The following is a 15,563-nucleotide window of genomic DNA, read 5'->3' on the forward strand; positions in this document are numbered from 1 at the left end:
CTCGTCGCACAAAGAATAAATTCTGCATGTCTATTGCCCCTTAAGGAATCTAGGCTTTATAGTAAACTATAATTGACAATTTCATCTATCAGTGGCTGCTATATTCATAAAGAGAAGGGCATGTAAGTGCCCTTCTTCCCGCCCTACAATTTACACTTCATTCACTGGTCTTTTTAAATGACACAAAATGAATCCAAAAATAATCACCTGCTGTGAGGCCACTGGGAGCAACATCCAAGGGGTTGGAGAGCAACATGTTACTCACGAGCTACTGGTTGGGGATCCCTGCTCTACTCACTCAACCTCTTTATTGTCCTAGGGGGTTATGTAATAAAAGGCACTAAGGGGCAGATTTACTAAAGGGCTGACAACGATTCACCAGCGTTACCGGGTGCAGGCGTCACTTCGCTAGCGAAGGAGATAGACGCTAGTGGTGATTCACACTCTAACGCCAGGCAACTTTTCGCTCTGGCGAATGGACGTTACTCCGCAAATTCACTAATATGTGGATTTTACTGAACGTTACCTCTTTTGCCAGACTTGCCTTCACCAGCTCAGACTAGGTGAAGTGCAATGGAGTGCATAGAACTTCCTCAATCTCCAGTTACTTACATCATATATTTTGAGTGGAAAAACTTCTAAGTCCAAAAAACGCTGGCGTTTTTTCCTTTTTTCACGGTGAAAGGCTGTAAAAGTGTTTACATTTTATTTTGTGTAACCGGTTTCCCCCATACATTTTATAACCTATGGGAACCTTATTTTACACTGGGCTTTTGTGTGGGGCATTATAACAACTCAAATGACTTTATTAGGGTTCCCTTTGCATGTGTAGTTATCAATGTAAATGTAATGTATTAGATGTAGCATATAACATAAAGAGGTCCATTCAACTTTAAATTTCTCTGCCGTATGCAAATTAGCCTGAGCGCAAGACCTCTAGTGAAGTGGCGCTAGGCAGAACTGAATGCTAGTGCTTCTTCGCTTTGATTTGCTCGCATTTCCAAAGTAACGCTAGCGAAAATAGTGTTGCTGTGGCTGTGAAGCCGTCGCTGGTGAGTTTTAGCCGTTTAATAAATTTGCCCATAAGTTTGCCCAGGGGCAGAAACAACCAATCAGTAGGTAACATTTACTGGTCACCTGTTTAAATGCAAACATCTTAACATCTTATTGGTTTCTGTGGGTTACTGCTCCCAGGCAAACTTAGTGCCTTATATTACATACGGGGTTAGTCTTTTAAATCTACGTTAATGGTGTAGTTTTTATTTCCAAATGACACTGTTTACACTGCAAATAATTCACTCTACCATGTAAAATTTCATTCCTACCCCTAGGTGCCACATCAGGTCATTTTGCCTGGTCATGTGTTTCAAAAAGAGCCAGTGCTGCACTATGGAACTGCTTTCTGACAGGCTATTGTTTCTCCTACTCAATGTAACTGGAGGAGTCGCAGTGGGACATGGATTTTTACTATCGAGTGTTGTTCTTATATCTACCAGGGAGCTGTTATCTGGTTACCTTCCCATTGGTCTGCTGATGGGCTTCTGGGGGGGGTGATATCACTCCAACTTGCAGTGCAACAGTAAAAAGTGACTGAAGTTTATCAGAGCGCAAGTCACATGACTGTGGGCACCTGGGAAACTGACAATATGTCTAGCCCCATGTCATATTTCAAACTTAAATAATAAAAAACCCATTTGCTCTTTTGAAAACGGATTTTAGTGCAGAGGTCTGCTGGAGCAGCACTATTAACAGATGCATTTTGAATAAAATATGTTTTAACATGACAGTATCTCTTTAAGAACTCCAAGGAAAACCTTTTATTGAAACTGGCTACCATCCCACACAAATCTCTTTTTCAATACACAAGCACCGATCTCTTTCTTTCTTTTAAAATTGGTTATTATTGTTCAGAAGACACCATAATATTTCCACGGAAATATGATTTGTGTTTTACAAAAGGCCTGACTTTGTTTTGTCCTCTTCTCCCAGGAAATGACATAAAATATACATTATACATTTAACTCTCAAGAGATTTTCTGACCTTTTCTAATACACGAGGAGGGAATGATGAGAAAGTAAAATGGGTCAGCAATCTGGATGTAGGATGGTCAGCATTTGCTTTATGTAGGCTGGATGCAATAGGAGGTGATAACCTTTATCAGTTGTCATAAGGGAACACCATTCCGTCTGGTGGGTAATGTGAAATATGTCAAGTTTAGCTGTATATTACAGAGTCAGGCATAAGCTGAAGTCAGAATTAGTCACATCCCCAACAGCTCCAGTTATTGATGCCATTGGTTGGTGGTAAAACGTTGCAGTTTCGTCTTATTCATGTTCCTGAGGTCTCTTAGAAACCGCACTTTTGTCCTTGAATGAAAAGTTCACAGACTATTTGCCGTTCTGTCCCTCTTCTTTCACATTTCTTTAAGGATTTTAAATGAGAAGAGCTTTTTAAATGGATTAGACATAACATGGATTTGCCAGTTTGCTTACTTTCATGGCCCCTTTCTCTGTTGTCATTACCAGAATATTTCTATTCAGTCTGGGTTTCCTAGCACTGCATTTCCCTGCCTTATATTCATTATTTTGCCATTTGTTGCATTCAATTTCCATATTCTCTTCCATCCCCTTAAATTTCATTAAATCACTGTATATCTTCTTAATCCTGTTGGAGGGTCAAACCTGCTGCAAATCTTGGTGTCATCCGTGAAAAGAAGCACTTTGCCTTTGATACTTTCAATATAATCACCAATGACAATGAATATATTAGGCAATAGCACAGATCCAAGAGTTGGGCTTTCACTTACCTTACCTTCCTCTGAGCTTACATCACTTAACATTAGCTCGTACTGCTAGTGTTGAACCCCCAAGGTTCCTCCTTTGCATAGTACTATTAATATAACCCCCAAGATTCCTTCCTAGACATAAGAATGTACTATTAATATGAACCCCAAGGTTCCTTCTTAGCCATAAGTAAGTTGTTTTAATATGAACCACTAAGGCTCCTTCTTAGCTGTAAGTACTATTTATATGAACCCCAAGGTTCCTTCTTGCCATAGGTACATAGTATTAATATGAACCCCCCATGGCTCCTTCCTAGCCATAAGTAAGTAGTATTAATATAAACCCCCCAATGCTCCTTTTTAGCCATAAGTAAGTAGTATTAATATGAACCCCCAATGCTTCTTCTTAGCTATAATTAAGTAGTATTAATATGAACCCCAAGGTTCCTTCTTAGCCATAAGTAAGTTGTTTTAATATGAACCACTAAGGCTCCTTCTTAGCTGTAAGTACTATTTATATGAACCCCAAGGTTCCTTCTTGCCATAGGTACGATTAATTTGAACCCCAAGGTTCCTTCTTAGCCATAGGTACATAGTATTAATATGAACCCCCCATGGCTCCTTCCTAGCCATAAGTAAGTAATATTAATATAAACCCCCCAATGCTCCTTTTTAGCCATAAGTAAGTAGTATTAATATGAACCCCCAATGCTTCTTCTTAGCTATAATTAAGTAGTATTAATATGAACCCCAATGCTCCTTCTTAGCCATAAGTAAGTTGTATTAATATGAACCCCAAGGCTCCTTAGCCATAAGTAAGTAGTATTAATATGAATGGGGTAGTTAGGTTTGGTGCGCTGAGTAGATATTACGTCCCAATTTATCTAAATGAAATAAAGGTGTATATAGTGTAATACAGTTTGTTTTAGGATGGTATCAGCTAATAGGATCTACTCACAGGGTTTCGATGTATGGATTGCAACGAAAAAATGTCAAATTCATTTAGATAAATTGGGACGTAATATCTACTCAGTGCACCAGACCTAACTACCCCATTTCTACAATTTTGCGGACCTGTGTGGATCTACATAAAAACATTTTGGTGCAGCTAAAAGACTTTTTAATTGGACCAAGTGCAGCGCTCACACCCAATCGATAAATAGTATTAATATGAACCCCCAAGGTTCCTTCTTAGCTATAAATAAGTACTATTAATATGAACCCCCAAGACGCCTTCTTAGCTATAAGTACTATTACTATGAACCCCCAAGGTTCCTTCTCAGACACAAGTGCAGTAGGCTTAAACGGGAATCCCCCAAGGCCCCTGGTGGCAGCAATTAACGTGAAACAGACCAAGTGGTCCCCGAAACGGATTGGTAGTAAATTTGCAGTTACAAAATAATTACATCTCCTGACTCTGTTGCCCTTTCCATGAATTAGACACATGCCTTGCGATAGCCCAGCATAATATTGTCAACCTGTTCTGATGCTCTTTAATGGGGGGGGGGGTAGGGGAAAACATTTTCAGCAAGACAGTGGGAAAGCTTGATATATCACATCTGGGTGCCTCTTCTTTCTGAGTCCCTGACAACCAAGGATTGACGACATGCAGGGGCAGGCTAATGTCAGACACTCCTAATGAAAACCATCCCATTTAACACTCTCTGCTACCAGCTGCCAACAGACTTAATATACTGGCATATGGACACGGCTGTGTTAAGCTCTTACATTTACATATAAAGCAGAAGATGTGGTTCCCCTCTAGTTACTGGGATGACACACAGCCAGGCCAATAAAGGTGGGGACATAATGAAACTCTACTGAACCCAACAGTAGGCAGAAACCCCTTCTTCCTATTGATCTATACATTTGCATTCGTCTCCCTTCGATTTTTGCTTTAAATGATTATTTCATATATAAAGCTGATGGGAGATCATTATTTACGCCAAGATCCATCAAATAGTTGCCAATGTTCCAGTTAAGTTGGAGTCTAAAGCAAAATCTTAGCAGGTTCAGGTACTGATAAAACGTAATAAAAAAAACCCTTTATTGAAAATAACTAGAGATATCTCCTTACATTAGGACTGGGCTGCTGGGATATCGGGAAAAAACCTGGTGGGCCCTGGCCTTCATGGGCCCCTGCAACCCGCACAGCCTCATCCCTGCCCGGAACCGGTAGCAGTAAATTAAGCAGGAGGTTAGCAGCGTGGGTGGGGCTAGATTGGACTCCAGGTGTTGGGAATTGGGCCCTTCAATTTCAGTGGGCCCAGTCCGACCCTAACATTAGGTGCATCTATTTTGGCGACAATATATATGTGTTGTAGCATAAAAGCATTCATTTAAGCTAATGTTTAGAGAAAGGCTTTTAAACTCCATAGAAAGATCAATCATCAGCACGTACTGTATAATAATAATAATAATGATAATAATAGGTACCTGGCTTTCTTTGTTCTCTGTAGAGGTGGCATAGAAATAAATGGCATGTTGGTGACTTCATTAAGAGACTTGCCATTAGTTTATAGAACCTCCAGTAGCCTCCTTCTCTTTGTAAGGGATCTAATGTAATGAACAGTTATTTGTTATCATGATCGTATCTTGACTAATCTGTGTCTAGGCTTTTTGCATTTATGGCAGATTTTAACCTTAAGCACCGTCTGTGGGTGATACAGCAGCTGCCATACGAAAAATTGTCTAGGAAATATGCGGAGGGAGGGAATATTAATCGTTGGAAAGGGCTGCACCCCTGGACTGAGAACTCATTCGTTATAAGGTTATAACTGGCTGCTTTTATCGCACCAATTCGACTTATTAAAAGCTAAATCGATGTTTTAAAATATGTATTTGTTTTTATGTAGGTCACATATATGGTATCCTCTAGCTGACCCTAAAAAGAAATGCAAAGACCTGCAAAGTAATCCTTCTAGAGAATAAACATAGGAACAACATCACATATTCATAACAGAGGTGATTACAGCCTGTCTGTCTATCTGTTATAGATTGTAATGAGTATTTTTTGTGCTGATTTCATGAGATAAATAAAATAGAGCTTAAATGAAGTATTTGTCACCTGTCTGGTTTTGAACTGGGCAGCCTGGGTTTTGGATAGGCAGGACTGTCCCCATGAAGTCATAACCACTCCCCAAACCAGCACTGTTACGCCCCCGGGCCTAATATCATCCTCCCACCCTCTAATGTCACTGCCCCCAACCCCCTGACCTCATTGCCCCTGTTCCTGTCAGAATCTCTGAAAGAAAAATATGGCAACAAGAAATCTTGTTTCTGCATAAATTATGATCTCCTTTCTGAAGAAAGCCAGGAAAAGGATATAAGACAGTGTCACTAGAACTAGTCTCAAATTAGAGTCAGAACTAGGTCTGTCTTATATGTTTCAAACTAGAGTCAGAACTAGGTCTTTCTTATATGACTCAATTTAGAGTCAGAACTAGGCCTATCTTATATGTCTCAAACTAGAGTCAAAACTAGGCCTATCTTGTATGTCTAAAACTAGAGTCAGAACTAGGTCTATCGTATATGTCACAAACTAGCGTCAGAGCTAGGCCTATCTTGTATGTCTCAAACTAGAATCAGAACTAGGCCTGTCTTATATGTCTCAAACTAGAGTCACAACTAGGTATTTCTTATATGTCTCAAACTAGAGTCAGAACTAGGTCTATCGTATATAGGGATGTAGCGAACGTCGGAAAAAAAGTTCGCGAACATATTCGCGAACTTGCGCAAAAACGCGAGCGGTTCGCGAACGGTTCGCGAACCCCATAGACTTCAATGGGAAGGCGAACTTTAACATCTAGAAAAGACATTTCTGTCCAGAAAAATGATTTTAAAGTTGTTTAAAGGGTGCAACGACCTGGACAGTGGCATGCCAGAGGGGGATCAAGGGCAAAAATGTATCTGAAAAATCTGCCTGTGTGTGCTTGGAAGAGATAGTGTAGGGGGAGAGCTGTTAGTGATTTCAGGGACAGATGATAGTAAGTTTGCTGGCTAGTAATCTGCTTGATACTGCTCTGTATTGGAGGGACAGAAGTCTGCAGGGATTTGAGGGACATTTTAGCTTAGGTAGCTTTGCTGGCTAGTAATCTACTGTTCTCTTTAAACAACTGCCATACGTTGACCTTGTAGGCATTGTTTGCCCAGTTTTTTTGGACGCAGCCACTGAAGCACAGTTGCCAGAAAAAATATGCCATATAAATGCTGAAAATAGTCAATTTTCGCCATACGTTGACCTTGTAGACATTGTTTGCCCAGTTTTTTTGGACGCAGCCACTGAAGCACAGTTGCCAGAAAAATTATGCCATATAAATGCTGAAAATATAAATTTTTTTGGTTGCCCACTGCAGCTACATACAGAGCACTGCAGTAGAAGGTAGATTACTAGCCAGCAAAGCTACCTAAGCTTAAATGTCCCTCAAACCCCTGCAGACTTCTGTCCCTCCAATAACAGAGCAGTATCAAAACGATTACTAGCCAGCAAACTTTCAACTGTCCCTGAAATCACTAACAGGCAGCAGCTCTCTCCCTACACTATCTCTTCAGCACACACAGGCAGAGTGAAAAAACGCTGCAGGGCTTCGGTTTTTATAAGGAAGGGGAGTGGTCCAGGGGAGAGCTTCCTGATTGGCTGCCATGTACCTGCTGGTCTGGGGTGAGAGGGCAAAAAAAAGCGCCAACAATGGCGAACCCAAAATGGCGAACGTCGCGCGACGTTCGCGAACTTCCGGCGAGCGCGAACACCCGATGTTCGCGCGAACAAGTTCGCCGGCGAACAGTTCGCGACATCTCTAATCGTATACAGTATGTCACAAACTAGAGTCAGAACTAGGCTTATCTTATATGTCTCCCACTAGCGTCAGAACTAGGCCTATCTTGTATGTCTCAAACTAGAGTCAGAACTAGGCCTGTCTTATATGTCTCAAACTAGAGTCAAATCTTGGCCTATCTTGTATGTCTCAAACTAGATTCAGAACTAGGCCTGTCTTATATGTCTCAAACTAGAGTCAGAACTAGGTCTAGCGTATATGTCACAAACTAGAGTCAGAACTAGGCTTATCTTATAAGTCTCCCACTAGCGTCAGAACTAGGCCTATCTTGTATGTCTCAAACTAGAGTCAGAACTAGGCCTGTCTTATATGTCTCAAACTAGATTGAGAACTAGGCCTGTCTTATACAGTATGTCTCAAACTAGAGTCAAATCTGGGCCTATCTTGTACATCTCAAATCTAGGCCTATCTTATATGACTCCAACTAGAGTCAGAACAAACTTCTAACAATAGTTTTCTATGAAAAAAAAAAATTATGTTTTTTTCTAATTATACTTTTAACTTTCACTAGAAATTTCCTCATGAGCAACATTTGCAAAATAAATAATAATAGGAAGCTTTTAATAAAATAAAAATCATGGAACAAGCTCAATTGTTAAATGTGCATTGTATGTCCCAATAAATTAGAAAATGATTCATTCTTTTATCAAATCACTGTTTCATAACCTGCCATTAACTACCATACAGTTTAGAATTATTTTGTCACAATGATTTTTTAGGAAAATCATTTCTACAATTACTATGTATCGCTAATAATTTGTTGAGTTTCAAATCAGTTAAGCAAATTCATTGTCCCTACAAGAAGAGTCCTCTTCTGATCTCCCATGGGCACAATTGAATAGCCATGCTATAAAAACACTCATTACAGCATATTCCCTTGATATACTTTGTTCCAATGGATCTAGATACAAGTGATTTCGAATTTAATTGAGATAATTCAATAACTGGTGTACCAGCTGGAAAACTGGCTAAATGTGGTCTTGAAATACCCTCATGCCCCCCCTGGGACACGGCATATGTGCTCATATGTCCAATGATTTAGATGTCGTTTATTTCAACGTTATATCTCAGTACATCTGAGATCAGTAGATCTGAGACTGGCTACATGCTATAGTATAGAGTACAGTATAGTTATATACAAAAACTGACCAGTGGTGTAATGTGGAGTTCCAAATGATGGTGAAACTGCTTTATTTGTTAGGACTAATGATATTGAAAGGGGTTTAACAAACAAGGGAAAGTTGTGCTCACCACAAATTTTTAAAACCATTAGGCGGGGGTGCAATGAGGACAAACAATCCCTGTTTTGTTTAAAGGGTAAGGCATTTTTCAGTAGCAATATGCACAAAATGTCTCTGTCTTAAATATATTGATAATGGGTTGAGTGCAGAGGACTCTTGTATGTGTCTATATGTATTTTGTGGTCACACCCTCATTGCAACCCCGCCTAATGGTTTTAAAAATTAGTGGTGAGCACAACTTTACCTTGTTTGTTATAGTTATACAGGAGCAGTGATCAGCTCCTTGTTGTAGCTCCCACTCTTACCAGCTATAGTCAGGTGATCCCACTGGTGTCTAATAAAAGGGCAGCCAAGTTTGGGAGTTTTACTCTGAAAGCAGCTAGTAAGTTGCAGGTAAAACTTAGTCCCTTTGTAAAATGTATAATGAAGCAATTGAATTCTTAATGAATCAGATGAAAATTGAGCGTAGGACTGGCCAGATATGGGATGACTTTGACGTAGTTGGCCAGCTTAAATATATTGCAATATATGGACAAACAATCCCTGTTTTGTTTAAAGGGTAAGGCATTTTTCAGTAGCCGTATGCACAAAATGTCTATGTCTTAAATATATTGATAATGGGTTGAGTGCAGGGGACTCTTGTATGTGTCTAAATTGAAAGGGGTTTGCCATTTTCAGTCCTAACAGGTCAACTTGGATCTAAAAGGATTATTGAAAAGTCAACTGAAAGTGCCCATCAAGGTGGCCATGTGTGCCTCAATGGTAGAGCAGTAAGGTCAAAACTGGCCAAACCAAATCTCTGTCTGTATGGCTGCTTAATAGAGTCAAAATCTACACTACATAACTTTATAGTGGATAATATAAACTCTACTGACACATAAAGATATAATAAAAGTTCATTCAACTTTATAACTCAGCAGTACCAATACAACGTTTTTCTGAGGTCGGTCAACAGTATTTGCACTGGGATGCAGGCGTTCACTCAAAAATACATTTATGCTTTATTTCATCATTGCAATATATCCATATTAGCCTGTCTGTAATAAGCACTATGACCCATAGCTAGCCTTACTGAGGGTTTCAATTGAACTACAATGCCTTATGTATAAATTCAGGCAGTGAGAGAAAATCAAGCTTACTTACTGCTTTACTTACTGCCTCGATAAGGGCTTGGGGGCGCAATCAGGGGACAACGCTGGTGGTAGGAGAGTGTTGGTCTGTGTTGGTGGGGCCCATGAAGCGCCGAGGCCCACCGGGTTTTCACCCAGTACCCTGGTGGCGCAGTCCAACCCTGCTGCCACCCCCACCACATATTCCTCTTCTGCCTATCCCTAGTTCTGGCCCTGGCCCCCCTCCACTGCTGATTTGCACATATGAAATCTAGTGTTACTCTCTTTAAAATGCTTTGTAATGATAAAGCGATCATTGCAGTAACTAGTTACCTTTTATTTCAAAACATTAAAGATTTAATCCGACACATTTTGTACTAGTCGGAGCACCCGGCAGTGTCCTGGTAAGTCAACATGAATGGCAGAAATTGAAAGGGGTTGTTCACCTTCAAACAACTAGTTGGTTTCAGACAGATCACCAGAAATAACGACTTTTTCCAATGACTTTCTATTTTCTATGTGTCACCATTTTTCTAATATTGACGTGTAAAGTGTCATTTCTCTCCTTCTGAAGCAGCTCTGGGGGGGGGGGTCGCCGATCCTGTAAACTGTTCTAAATTGATACATTTAGTTGATACATTTCTTATCTTTGTCCCTGCTGAGCAGAATCACTGAGTTTCATTACAGGCAGCTGTTAGAATTGATACAATTGTTACTAATACTCCAGAGATGCTGCTGAGAAATGTATCAACTCAATGTTGCAAAATTGTAACAGTTTAGAGTCTGCACCTGAATTACTGAACTGCCAGACTCAAACACCAGAGACACGAACATTCACCTTTAAACTTAGATTTTGGAAAAAAACATAAAAAAAATAAAAAATGGAAAGTAATTGAAAAAAGTCTTTATTTCTGGGGAACAATCTAAAAACAACTAAGTGTTTGGAAGGTGAACAAATTCTTTAAAGTTTTCTTAAACGGGTGATTCACTTGCATTACAATAGACCTTTCAAACAGCAGACGTCCCCACCCTCCCCTTGGAAACCACCAGCTGATGTGTCTTCACTGTTTAAAGCCTCCAGAGGGGAGAACAAAAAAAATGGCATCACTGTTTTCCCTCGAGGGTCTTGCAGTTTGTCGCTTCATTAAGCACTAAATGGTCACATTAAACCTAACAGCCCTTCTGAGACGTAGCTGTCGGTAATGATTTACTGGGATCCATCTGACTAGGGTCTTATCAAGCTTCCCTGTAAAACCAAGGCTCTCCTTGTGAAGATGTACTGGATGTGGATGGTCTACAATGGATTTCCAGAACACTCGGCTTTCTATGAGAACTAGCTTATCAGTTTCATGAGTTATAAAGTCTAGCAATACACGTATTTGCCTGCCCGACTTCTCTCTGTTCCCTTTGGAAACTGTTAACTATGAAACTGTTAAAATAATCCAGTGTCGAACTGACCTACCAAGATACCAGGAAAACTCCCGATGGGCCCAAGTGTGAGTGGGCCCTTCTGCTCACCCAACTCTTTGCCTTGCATGCCTACACAACAGCTATTGCCCAGTTGTTGTATAAGAATAAAGAGAAGAAATGGAGGGAGAGACTGATGATAATATTTGGAGAGAAGTGATTTAAAGAATACAGAAAGTGAATGACAAAAGAAGGAAAAATAGATTGGAGCGTGTAGCCAAAGGTTTTCTAGTGGGCCCCAGGCATCCTAGTCCTGTGGTATCACTAGGGGTTACTAGAAGTAGGCAGAAGGGGCATGTGCCTAGGGCACAGTTGTAGGGGGGAGCCAGGCATGTACCTATTTTGCCACCTACCCCTGTTCTGGGCCTTGTGCCCCTTGCTGCTTGGGTCTTCCTCTCAGCCCCGCTGTGCTCAATCAGGGTCAGACTGGAGCCTAGGGGGCCACCGGGGCTGCAAAACAAGGAGCCCTCCTGGCAATCCCTGGGGCTCCCCTCCCGACCTCTAAACAACGTGCACATGTGCGAAAAAGGCTGAGCCGCAGGACGACAACTGGTCAGCCGGGGGAGCAGGTCTGGGCTGGGTCCCACCAGGTTTTTTTCCCAATGTCCTACCGGCCCAGTCTGACCTTGTGCTGACAGACAGGCAACGTCTGAGATCTGGCCAGACAGGATACCTTGGGCGCCCAACCGGATTGGCCGCCTCTGCATCGCAGACACACAATAATTTAACAAGGGTAACAGGGGATAGGTAAAAGGAAAAAAGTTCCAGAGTGACAAAAAATTAAGGCAGTAAGGTAAACTCACCAATAACATCAGGGGGTCCTGGTGCTCAAGCCCCAGACCTTCAGCTCGGGAAGGTAATGCTAGACATGTAGATTTCAGTGGTAGACTGGCACAAAAACTGGACTTCACTCCAAAAATAGATGCAAATGAAAAAAAAAATTTTATTTATACAAAAAGGAACATCACAGAGGGAGGCTTCAGGATTCTGGAAAAAGCCAGAAACAATTAAGCGATTCAGAAAAAACAAATGAAAAAAAACGTACGATTCCCATTTTCACTTGTTTTTTTGTGTTTGTCCATCATCCAATTAAATTGTGATTTTATTAATAATAAATAAGATCCAATTGTGGATTCTACTTTGGTCGGATTTTTTTTTATTAAAATACGCTGATAAATTCGGACTTTGATAAATAAAGTTAAAGGGGCATATTTATCAAGGGTTGAATTTTCGAATTGAAAAAACTTAGAAATTCGAATTCAAAAAGACTAACTGAAATTAAGGGGTTTTTTGGCCGAATCGGTCAGTTTTCAATCGAATAGGTCAGTATTTGGCCGAATTCGAATCGTACGAATCGAAGGAATAGCGCATTCGATCGAAGTCCACCAATTGACTCCAAATATGTTCTAGAAGGTCCCCCATAGGCTAAAACTGCAATTTGGCAGGTTTTAGATGGCGAATGGTCGAAGTTGAATTTTTAAAGAGACAGGACATGATGAATTTTTTTTTTCAAATTCAAATCGAATTTGAACTATTCCCTAGTCGAAGTACACAAAAAATAGCTCGAAATTCAATTTTTTTTGTTCGAAAATTCACCTCGACCTTTGATAAATCTGCCCCAAAGTGTCCATCCATTTCCAACCAAAGTTAAATATTCCAAAGGGTAACTAACATTCAGTTACAGGCTGAAGTAATTACAAATGTTGCTCGTTGCAGTAACTCAATTTAAGCCTGTGAAAAGCTGGTCTGTGACTGGCAAATGTAATTTGCTGGTTGCCCCTAATGTACACAGAGTAGCTTCTATTACAATGGCTGCTGTAACCAGAGCTTTGTTTCAGGAAAGGAAATGTGAACCTTGATGTGGACTCGAGAATCACAGGGTTCAACTGCAGGTCTCCACTATTTAAGTTTGTGAAAAGGGGACTTAGTTAACGCTATTGCCTATGAAAATGAGTTACACGTTAAGGTCCAGGAATTGAAATTGGTGGTGGTTTTTAGCTTGCATTGGGCCTGCTAGATTAGTTGCCTTTAGAAAGTGACTATTTACTGGGAGAATGGGCTTGTACGTGGGATTAGCAACATTCAGAGAACTTCTCTCAGCAATGTTGTCTGCTTTTCCACTTAGCATCGTGTTACCCACTTGTGAAAGAAAGAGATTTCATCTTAGGCCGTATTCCCTCGGCCGAAATAATTTGATTATCCCACTGAAATTGTTCAAACGTCAGATTAAAAGAATAACAATAAAGTAATATCGTTTTATCTTAAAATCTGGAATCAAAGAGGTGGTTCACCTTCAAGTAAACCTTTAGTATATCATAGAATTGCCAATTCTAAGCAACTTTTCAATTAGTCTTCTTTATTTATTATTTGGCTTCTTCCTCTGGCTCCAGCTTTAAATTGGGGTTCTCAGATCCCCATCAAATGCTCTGTAAGGCTACACATTATTGTTATTGCTACTTTTAATTGCTCATTTTTCTATTCAGGTTCTCTCCTATTCATATTAGTGCCTCTTTTTTAAAGCAATGCATGGCTGCTAGGGTAATTTACACCCTAGTAACCAGACAGCTGACATTGCAAACTGGTGAGCTGCTAAATAACTTAAAAACCACAAATAATAGAAAATGAAAACCAAGTGCAAATTGTCTCAGAATATCCCTCTCTACGTCATACTAGAAGTTCATTTAAAGGTGAACAACACCTTTAACCCAGGTTAAAAAAAATCTGAACTGTCCCTGTAGTATGCTTTGAAAATAAAATAATATTGATGATAATAAAAAAGAATTTGCAGATTTTTTTAAATGTTGTTTTTACTTGTACCAGTTCTGTAACTATCCTATTTTACAAAAAAAACGTTTCAACGCTATTGATATTTCACAATTTTGCCATTTTGGATGATTATAGCCTATTCAAAAATAACTGTCAGCCTTTTACAATTCAATGTGCTTGAATTTGTTGCAATTTTTCTCTACTCTACACTAGTGCTAAAAAAATTTGATCTTACTAAAATTGCAATCTACTATGTATCTTCATTGATTCTGCAAAATTTCAAATTTCTTTTGTAAACTAGACGTTTAAAATAGTTTGAGTTCCACAAAAGCCAACTGAATGTTGCCAAGATATTTTTCCCCCAAAAAAAGAGAAAAATCTCAAAAATGTCCAGAAAAATTGTATTCAAAAATACTTGTGCTTTTTTTGTGTCAGCCTTAGGGTTCTTAAAGACGAGCGTTTGAAGATGCGCTCCCCTGTGTTCCGGTTTTATGTGTTCAGCCGCAGGGGAGCGCAGGAGTAGACGCATTCAGTTTTTACCAATGGGGTGTACTCACACAGGCGCATGTAGGCGCCGAACGCAGGAAAAATGCAGCATGTTGCGTCTCAACCTGCATTTGGCGCCTACATGCGCCTGTGTGAGTACAGCCCCATTGAAAAAAACAATGTGTCTACTCCTGCGCTCCCCTGCGGCTGAATGCATAAAACCGGAACGCAGGGGAGCGCAGCTTCAAATGCTCGTCTGTAAGAGCCCTTATAGTGTAACCTACCCATAAACAAATTAGGTAAAGACAGAAATTACTTTTTTGTAGACAGAAATTACTTTTTTGTAAACAGCAATTACTTTTTGTTGCCTTTCAAACAGAATTAACACAGGTATGGGATCCATTATCTGGAAACCCGTTATCCAGAAAGCTCCAAATTAGGGAAAGGCCATATCCTATAGACTCTGTTTTAATCAAATAATTACAATTTTTAAAAATGATTAGCTTTTTCTGTGTAATAATAGAACAGTAGCTTGTTCTTGAGCCCAACTAAGATATAATTAAGCCTTATTGGAAGCAAAACCAGCTTATTTGGTTATTTAATGTTAACTTTATTTTCTAGTAGACTTGGGGGCAGATTTATCAAGGGTCGAATTTCGAAGTTAAAAATACTTCGAAATTCGATCATCGAATTGGAATACTTCGGCGCCCATTTACTTAGCTCGAGTGAGTGAAATTTCGAAGTATTTTTTTGGCTACTTCAACCATCGAATGGGCTACTTCGACCTTCGACTACGACTTTGACTCGAACGATTCAAACTAAGAATCGTTCGACTATTCGACCATTCGATAGTCGAAGTACTGTCTCTCTAAAATA

Source organism: Xenopus laevis, chromosome 8S, assembly GCF_017654675.1.
Source record: "Xenopus laevis strain J_2021 chromosome 8S, Xenopus_laevis_v10.1, whole genome shotgun sequence".
Taxonomy (NCBI): domain Eukaryota; kingdom Metazoa; phylum Chordata; class Amphibia; order Anura; family Pipidae; genus Xenopus; species Xenopus laevis.